At 39.0% G+C, this 9,800-nt stretch overlaps 1 protein-coding gene across 4 annotated transcripts in view; it reads left to right on the top strand.

Moving 5' to 3' along the window:
• The first annotated feature begins 1,835 nt into the window (after window positions 1-1,835).
• The window catches only part of NFIX (nuclear factor I X), a 161,512-nt gene continuing 153,547 nt past the window's right edge, over window positions 1,836-9,800 (top strand). For 2 of the 4 annotated variants that reach the window (XM_044278977.1, XM_044278976.1), the window contains exon 1: window positions 1,837-1,981. The gene's annotated coding sequence lies outside the window, so the exon portion shown is untranslated. Of the gene's footprint in view, window positions 1,982-2,258; window positions 2,287-9,800 lie in introns of all 4 variants that reach the window. The other 2 variants (XM_044278974.1, XM_044278973.1) reach the window with 2 other exon arrangements.

The following is a 9,800-nucleotide window of genomic DNA, read 5'->3' as shown; positions in this document are numbered from 1 at the left end:
AATGCTCCCAAGTACTATTTTCGCATTACTTTGAGCGCTATCCGTAGTTACACTCGTAGCCCACTATTCTCTTACTCATGGGGAACTCTCCCTCCTCACACACTCCTATTACTCCTGTCCTCACATACTCCCTTCCTTTACTTCATATGATTATAACTTGTCCTCTATTACACTCACATTTTACCGCCAGTACTTTGATTTCCTGAATACTCTCACATTCATTTCCTGTGTTCTTGGAGTAGTTTGGATAAACTACATCCCCCCCCCCCCCCTCTCCTTCTAGCTTCAATCCAAAAAAAATAAAAAGATCCCTCTGAGTACTTCTATACCTAGTTAAGCTAATACTTTCAATTATCTCATACTTCTTCCCTATGTTCCAGATTACTCTCCTCGTCACTCACTGTTCATCTTAGAAACTTGTATCTTTGTGATTTTACATTCTACAACTTTTTCTTTTTGAGAAGGAAAGTGCAAAGAAAATCATTGCCTTTGTTTACTCTACCGTGTTCCTGTCCTCTCTCACTTTTTTTTTTTTATTAGCCAGCCCCCCTTCCTTCTCTTCCTTTCCTTCTATTCACCTAACCCCCCTCCCCTCCTCTTCTCCGCCCCTTCACTACAGACCATGTCGTTTCCAGGTGGTGTGTCACCCCAGCTCACACACAGCCGTAGTCTACCTTTCATATCAGAGGACCTTTGTCCCTTAATCTGTCCTATCACATGTTATATGACCACATTCCTCTGCATCATTCCATAAGGGGTAATTAAGGTTGCAGGAAATTCACTTAACTTTGCCCCCAAAATCCATCCCACCTCCCCTAATCCCCTACGCCAGCCCCTTTCCCCACATGAACACCTTCAAAGCCAGCAGAAAAATTCTCTCCTTGTACCATCTTACATTATTTACCATACACCATTATTTGCAAGGGCAAAACTTCAAACTTTGAACTTCGCCATCCACTTCTCTCAGGCTGCGAATCTCTAAATCTCCACTTCAGCATTGCTTATCAAAGTTACTTGTGGTTCAACCTCCTTGCTAACTGAGTTCTTTTCTGTCTGAATTATTTTTTTAATTCACTACGGTTCTGGCTCCTGGCACGAATTCCCTGCCCGAGCAGCCTGTACCCACCCAGTTTTACCCATGGCACACAGTCACACATGGAGATTACACAATGTCAAAACTACTTTAATTCTCCTATTAATAATTCAATCACGACTTCAGTTATAGCCTGGCACTCTCTCCATCTCGGAATTAAAGAGAGAGGCACATGTGTACGAGGGGGCAACATGGCACGAGGGAAACTAAAGTAGGAATTGTTTAAAAAGAGACAGAAAAGGCATGGAGACTAAACAAGGAAAGTCTGAGAGACAGCTGGCAAAGAGCTAAACAAAAGTAAAAAGAAATACATAGACAGCCTGGGTGCAACAGTGGTGGTTAAGGGCAGCGAGAGAGAAAGAGACACAGAGAAGGGGAGAAAAAGAGAGAGCGAGCGAGAGAGAGCAAGGGCAGGGCGTAGAAACAGAGTTTGGAAGGGGTGGAGGAGCTGGGGGTAAGGGGAAAGGGGGGAGAGGCAGCCCAGCCAAGAAAAAAAAAATGTCCAGCCCATGCCAACATCAGAGCTGGCACCAAAATGGCAAGCGTGGGTAAAAGAAAAGTGGCATATAAAACAAATAAAAAAATAGACATTCTGAATTGTAAAAAAGGCAAAAAGGAGAGAAAGAGAAAAAAATAATAAACTTACAGCACTTGGGTGAAAAAAAGAGACATCCACGGTGTCTCTCCCTCTTGCACACACACGCACACACTCTCTCTGTCCCCCCCTTCCTGTAAAAGAGTATTGCAGGCTGACTGCAGCTGAGAAATCTACAGGCTGGCTCGCAAAGAAGATGGCAGGATTCCAGTGTTCCAACGCTGACTTCCCTGCATTTCGGACTGGGTGTTAGAGTAAAAGCAATTCAAGGAGAGGAGAAAGGATCAGGAGATGTAAGGTTTAACAGGCGCCTTTTTTTCCCACCATTTTTTTAACTCTCTATTTTTGACCTATTTCTCTCTGCTGACTCTCTCTCTAAGCAACATCCTCTCTTTCTGTTTAGTCAGTTTTGTTATTCTTTTGTTGAGTTTTTTATGTTTTCTTTTTTTGTACTCTTCTTTTTGTTTCTGTACAAGAATTCTGAAAAAAAAAAACTAAAAACTTTTCTCTTCTTGGAAACTTAAGGCATCTGTTTTTTCCCCCCCTCTCACTCTTTGCACCCGTTGGCAGAAGTGTGTCTTCCTCTGTCCTCTCTCTGGTATGTGCCATCTTAATATTATTAAGTCATCTCAGTTTTTTTCTTCTTATTTATGCTAAAATGATGTGGGTGGCTCTTTCTAAGGGGAAAACAAAACTTGTAAGCATAATTCGTATCCTTTTTGGGTTGAAGATTTATTTCAATATCCCTCAAAACTGTCCCGGCTCTGCTTCATACTGGCAGAAACCTGCCAGACCTCAAGTAGAAGCAACCTTTACCTTGGCCCTAAATTTCTAGGACAGGCCGGGTTCACGGAGAAATACAGAATGCATTTAGCTGATATAAGTGAAATATGTACTTGTAATACTATTCATTTTGTGTCATAAAAAATCAATAGTACTTAGACTATATATATTTGGAGTGTGTGTGTGTGTGTATTTAGGAGTCTAACTATATATATATATATATATATATATATATATATACACACACATATATATGTTCATTTATATCTGTGTGTATTTTATGTACATCATTTTCAATCTATCACCATTTATATGCACCTTTTAATTGAAATAACCATGAAGCGGGCTGCAATGTGTTCTCTGTGCCAGACATAATTAGGGCGCTTTTAATGATTGCAGTTGAGGACCTGATCGACCCGTCATCAGGTAAAGGTTCTTGGCACTACCAATGCGTTATAAGTAGGCAAACTGAGAGGGGTACAACAGAGTGGGGTGCGGAGGACAGGCAACATTTGTACACAACCTGTTAGAAAGTGATTGCTGTTAAAGTTTCTGAAACTAAAGGACGGACTTTACTTGACAGCTCGAATCCTTTAATTTTATAAAATCGCTATGACTATGCTACTGTAATCCACAATGTAGATCTTTTATTTGGCACCTATATGTATCAGGCTAATGTACATGTTAATATCACCTCTGGCCATGTAAATTCCTATACGTTCAGGTCTAGTCGAGTACTCTGTGTCATAGTGCTCAGACCCTAAGCTTGAGGTGACAATCCTTTCAAAGGAGCCGGTCAGTACCCGTCACTACTCTATGAATGAGTGTAGGTACATGTGGGCCAACAACTACCATGGAGAAAGGTTGCGACTACAAAATAATTATAGGCAAAATGCTGTTAATTATCATACTGGTATGAGAATGCCTATTCAATAGATAGCAGTGATTTACTGTGTATAATACAAGATGAAAGTCATAGTATATACTATAGCAACATATGGCAGACAGGATTTAGGACAAACGTTCCAATTGTGACAAATATTATGTGCAAATTCAGCTTTAAATTATTTATTAGCAAAATGCATTGTACATAATAATCACCTATACCAGATATAAAGGGCATGACGAAAACTTGTGATTATTATTCATCTGGCCAGATATTACATGTGTGCAATAATAACTGATGTCTCTTCACATGTACTATATGTATATACATATATATATATGTATATATCACATTCGTTTATGCGTATCTACGTTTACTATAGATGCATAGATGTGTATATGAAACACAAACCGAGCATTTTATAATTTTGTGCTTTTTTTTTATACATCTGAATATCTATTTCTTATACTTGTGCGTATCTATTAGGTCACTAACATACAAATAGAAACAAATGTAAAAATGCTGAAAAAAATAACTGTATGACTACTATCATCGTTCTCAAGTTTAGATGTCACAGTTTGGAACACAAACTATCAGCTCGAGGAATGTGTTTCATGGTTCTCATTTATAGTATCCTGGGTTTATTGAATAATGAGGACAAAAAAAAACTATATAGGCCGTGTAAATATCTAGCGATAAATCGTAATACAGTAGTTGTACCTCAACTTTAAAGCTAAACGCTAAGTAACCAGAAAGACGCATTTCAATCTGCATTTACCTAAAGGGCTATCATCAGCAGAGATATAAAGCATAACATGGAAATACTTCCATAAACCAGCAGTGACTGCTCATCTCTACAAGTCTGGAAAGTTCTGTCACTTCTTTCCCTTTCTTATATTAAAGTGACAGTGAGGTAAAATGGGATAAAAACACGTACTAAAATGAGAATATTTCTAAAGAACATTTACACAAATTAAAGATTAATAAAAAGACTTAAGGAGGCAGGGACTAAAGTAGAAGTCTCATCAATAGAACAGCTTAAACATTTAAGGATAACTATGAAAATAAGTGTTGTGCCTACTAATATGGGCAGATAGAAGGAATACTGTACTATAGTTACCTGCCAGATTTATGGGGTATTAGAAGTTATATGCAATTCCAAAGTAATTAGAGGAGATAATAGAGTAGTTAAATGGAGTAATAGGAGGAGATATAGGAGAGATTATATGGAGTAATAGGTGGAGATATAGGAGAGGTTATATGGAGCAATGGGGGAGATATAGGAGAGGATATATGGAGTAATGGGAGGAGATATAGGGAGAGGTTATATGGAGTAATAGGAGGAGATATAGGGAGAGGTTATATGAAGTAATAGGAGGACATATAGGAGAGGTTATATGGAGTAATAGGAGGAGATATAGGGAGAGGTTATATGGAGTAATAGGAGGAGATATAGGGAGAGGTTATATGAAGTAATAGGAGGACATATAGGAGAGGTTATATGGAGTAATAGGAGGAGATATAGGGAGAGGTTATATGGAGTAATAGGAGGAGATATAGGAGAGGTTATATGGAATAATAGGAGCAGATATAGGAGAGGTTATATGGAGTAATAGGAGGAGATATAGGAGAGGTTATATGGAGTAATAAGAGGAGATATAGGGAGAGATTATATGGGGTAATAGGAGCAGATATAGGAGAGGATATATGGAGTTGGTGGAGGAGATATTAGAGATGTTATATGGAGTAATAGGAGGAGATATAGGAGAGGTAATATGGAGTAAAAGGAGGAGATATAGGAGAGGTTATATGGAGTAATAAGAGGAGATATAGGGAGAGATTATATGGAGTAATAGGAGCAGATATAGGAGAGGATATATGGAGTAATATGATGGGATATAGGAGAGGATATATGGAGTAGGTGGAGGAGATATTGGAGATATATGGAGAAATAGGAGGAGATATAGGAGAGGTTATATGGAGTAATAGGAGGAGATATAGGAGAGGTTATATGGAATAATAGGAGCAGATATAGGAGAGGATATATGGAGTTGGTGGAGGAGATATTAGAGATGGTATATGGAGTAATAGGAGGAGATATAGGAGAGGTTATATGGAGTAATAGGAGGAGATATAGGAGAGGTAATATGGAGTAAAAGGAGGATATATAGGAGAGGTTATATGGAGTAATAAGAGGAGATATAGGGAGAGATTATATGGAGTAATAGGAGCAGATATGGGAGAGGATATATGGAGTAATACGATGGGATATAGGAGAGGATATATGGAGTAGGTGGAGGAGATATTGGAGATATTATATGGAGCAATAGGAGGAGATATAGGAGAGGTTATATGGAGTAATAGGAGGACATATAGGAGAGGTTATATGGAGTAATAAGAGGAGATATAGGGAGAGATTATATGGAGTAATAGGAGCAGATATAGGAGAGGAAATATGGAGTAATACGATGAGATATAGGAGAGGATATATGGAGTAGGTGGAGGAGATATTGGAGATGTTATATGGAGTAATAGCAGGAGATATAGGAGAGGTTATATGGAGTAATAAGAGGATATATAGGAGAGGTAATATAGAGTAATAGGAGGAGATATAGGAGAGGTTATATAGAGTAATAGGAGGAGATATAGGAGAGGTTAAATGGCTGAGATGGCTAACTTTCGGCACTCCAGCTATGATAAAACTATGACTCCGAAGATGTACACCCGCTGTTCTCAGAGCTCCATAAAAATGAATGGAGCATGCTGGGAGTCGTAGTTTAACCACAACTGGAGTGCTGAAGGTTAGCCATCACTGTTATATAGAGTAATAGTAGGGGATATAGTAGAGGTTACTTGGAGTAATAGGAGGAGGTATAGGGACCGGTTATATGAAATAATAGGAGTGAATATTGGAGAGGTTATATGGAGTAACAGGAGGAGATATAGAAGATGTTATATGGAGTAATAGGAGAGGTTATATGGAGTAATAAGAGGATATATAGAAGAGGATATATGGAGTAATAGTAGGAGATATAGGAAATGATATATGGAGTAATACGAGGAGCTATAGGGAGAGGTTATAGGAAAAGATAGGAGAAGATATTGGGCGAGGTTATATGGAATAATAGGAGGAGATATAAGAGAGGTTATATGAGTAATATGAGATATAGGAGAGGATATATGAAGCAATAGGAGGATATATGGGAGAGGTTATATAGAGTAAAAGGAGGAGACATAGGAGAGGTTATATGAAGTAATAGCAGGACATATAGGAGAGGTTATATGGAGTAATAGAAGTGAATATATGGAGCAATAGGAGATATGGGAGAGGTTATATAGAGTAATAAGAGGAAATATAGGAAAGGATATATAGAATAATAGGAGATATGGGATAGGTTATATGGAGTAACAGGAGGTCATATAGGAGAGGTTATATGGAGTAATAGGAAGAGATATAATGAGAGCTTATATGGAATTATAGAAGGAGATATAGGAGAGAATATATGGAGTAATAGGAGGAGATATAGAACCATATAGAAGAAGTAATAGGAGAGGCTATATGAAGTAATAGGGGGAGATATAGGAGAGGTTATGTGGAGTAATAGGAGGAGATATAGGAGAGGTTATGTGGAGTAATAGGAAGAGATATAATGAGAGCTTATATGGAATTATAGAAGGAGATATAGGAGAGAATATATGGAGTAATAGGAGGAGATATAGAACCATATAGAAGAAGTAATAGGAGAGGATATATGAAGTAATAGGGGGAGATATAGGAGAGGTTATGTGGAGTAATAGGAGGAGATATAGGAGAGGTTATATGGAGGTATAGGAAGATTTATTGGAGATGTTATATAGAGTAATAGGAGGTGATATAGGAGAGGATATAAGGGGTAATAGGTGGACATATAGGAGAGGTTATATGGAGTGAGAAGATATGGAGAGAGGATTTAGAGATGAATAGGAGGAGATATAGGAGAGGATATATGGGGTAATAGGTGGACATATAGGAGAGTTTATATGGAGTAATAGGAGGAAATATAGGATAGGTTATATGGAGTAATAGCAGAAGATATAGGGAGAGGTTACATGGAGTGATAAGAGATATGGAGAGAGGATATATAGATTAATAGGTGAACATACAGGAGAGGATATATGGAGTAATAGGAGAGGATATATGGAGTAATAGGATGAGATATATGAGAAGTTAAATAGAGTTACAGGAGGTGATATAGGAGAGGTTATATGGAGTAATAGGTGGAGATATAGAAGAGGTTATATGGAGTAGTAGTAGGAGCAGGGGTGTAACTACCATAGCCGCAGTCCATGCGACTGCTATGGGGCCCAGGGCAAGAGGGGGCCCAATCTGAGTTGGGATCATCTCCTCTTCTACTGGAGGTAAAAACTTGGTCAGGGCTCTACCCCCTATAAATACAACTTTTAGCAAATGAGGCAGTGGAAAAATAGCCTTCTGTCCTGTGTGTGTGTGTGTGTGGGGGGGGGGGGGGGTCTGGTTTGATCCTTGCTATGGGGCCCTTACTTCTCTATGTACACCACTGAGTCGGAAATATAGTAGAGGTTATATGGCGTACTAGTAGGAGATATAGGAGATGTTATATGGATTTTGCATAGTAATAATGATTATAAGTAGATGCAAACATGGTGCTTTGCAGTCTGATCTAAAGTACCTATTTATTGAGGGTTCAGAGACTGCAGTCACAAAAAGGTCAAAAGTACTCATAATGGAATGTGTGATAGGAGTACTATCGCAAAGTTTGCTTTCTGTTCTACAAAGTTGAATTACTAAATCATTTGTTTTTCAAGCCAAATAGCTTTTATTGAGAAATGCTATCAGCAAATAGTAAAGTGGTCTGTGTCTTACCTGGAGTTAAAGGGGTAATCCCATGACTAATGTATAAAATGAAAATCAGACATCATATAGAACAATCTAACAAAACTAGAACCAGCCCTGTACCTCACATGGATCCAAAGATCTCCCCAATCATTGCTCTGCTGAATTTATATTATGCTGAAAGCTAAAGGGAAGTGTTTTTCCTGCTGTTGCTCAGGGGATATGTCGCAGCTCTCCCTATCACAACTCTGGTGGCAGTTGAAGGATGAAACTGAGCATGTGCGGCCATCTCAGTGAGCGGGACAAAGAAATAAGAAAAAGAGCAAACAGCAGGTGGCGCTAAACAGATACATTTTATTGAATAACTCAGAGTGTGTGCTAAATTTATAATTACATGCAATTACAAAAGAATCCAGATGTTGATTTGAAAACTAGAATATTTTTCGTGGGAAAATCCTTTTAAATATATGTACCTAGCAATATAGGTCATAATAGACTAAGCATATCAATAATATGTATAGGGCTGTGACAACCTCTCAATCTTCACTTTTGAATAAGGAAACCATCAACAAGCAAGCTTATTTAGTACCCTAGGTTTATAAAGGTGAATTGTCCTGAATGGGTTATAGTTCCATGAAAATCACGACAGCCACTGTCACACACAACTCTGACTATTATTCCCATTAATTTATTTATGTATTAAGAATTTAAAGTGTAAGTGCCATTTCCTTTTTTTTTCTTGCTAATGTGTAGGGACAGTGACAGGGAACATTTTAGTATTATACTTTATTTAGGGAAAAGATTTATTTTTTGTAGAAAACTGGGGCTGAAATGTCCCTTTAGCAGCGCTCTTTCACATGAGCATTGCTTAAGGCCACCCGTCTTCTATTATCATAGGAAAGACGGGCTATGCGGGAACTGCTCCCTCACAGCCTGGTGGGCACAGGAGCTTTATGTGTTAAAATTTAATATACATTCCCCTTTTTATTAAATACTAGCAGAAGGACCCGACGTCGCACGGGTATATTTTATTTAATGGTTTTGTGTGTCGTTAAAAGATATTGACAGTTTCCCCATAACAGTGACCTCTACAGCACCCTGCCCCCTTAACAGTGAACTCCACAGCCCCCCACCACTTAACACTGACACCCCCAACTGAAAATAGGATATCCATAGCAGCCCATCCCCTTAACTTTGACCTTCACAGCAGCCTGCCCCTTTAACAGTGAGTTTCACAGCACCCCACTCCTTTGACATTGACCTCCTCAGGGGACCGCCCCCTTAACAGAGACCTCCACAGCACCTGTCTTTTCTGCCACAGTACCACGTTTCCTTAACAGTGACCTCCGCAGTGCCTGCCACTTTAACAGTGACCTCCACAGCGGCCTGTCACCTTAACAGTAACATCCACAGTGAACGCCCCTTTAAAAGTGGCCCCTGCCTTCTTAACAGTGATCTCCACAGCAGCTGCCTCTTTAATAGAGGCCCTTGCCCCCTTAACAGTGACCTCCACAGCATCCTGCCCCTTTAAGGCTAGGGCTACACGAGATGTGTCGCACAACATTATGTCGCACCAATGTCGCGCAACAAT

This window comes from Bufo gargarizans, chromosome 2 (genome assembly GCF_014858855.1).
Source record: "Bufo gargarizans isolate SCDJY-AF-19 chromosome 2, ASM1485885v1, whole genome shotgun sequence".
NCBI lineage: Eukaryota > Metazoa > Chordata > Amphibia > Anura > Bufonidae > Bufo > Bufo gargarizans.
Note: the sequence above shows the minus strand (reverse complement) of the source record. Positions and strands in the feature narration are given on the sequence as shown.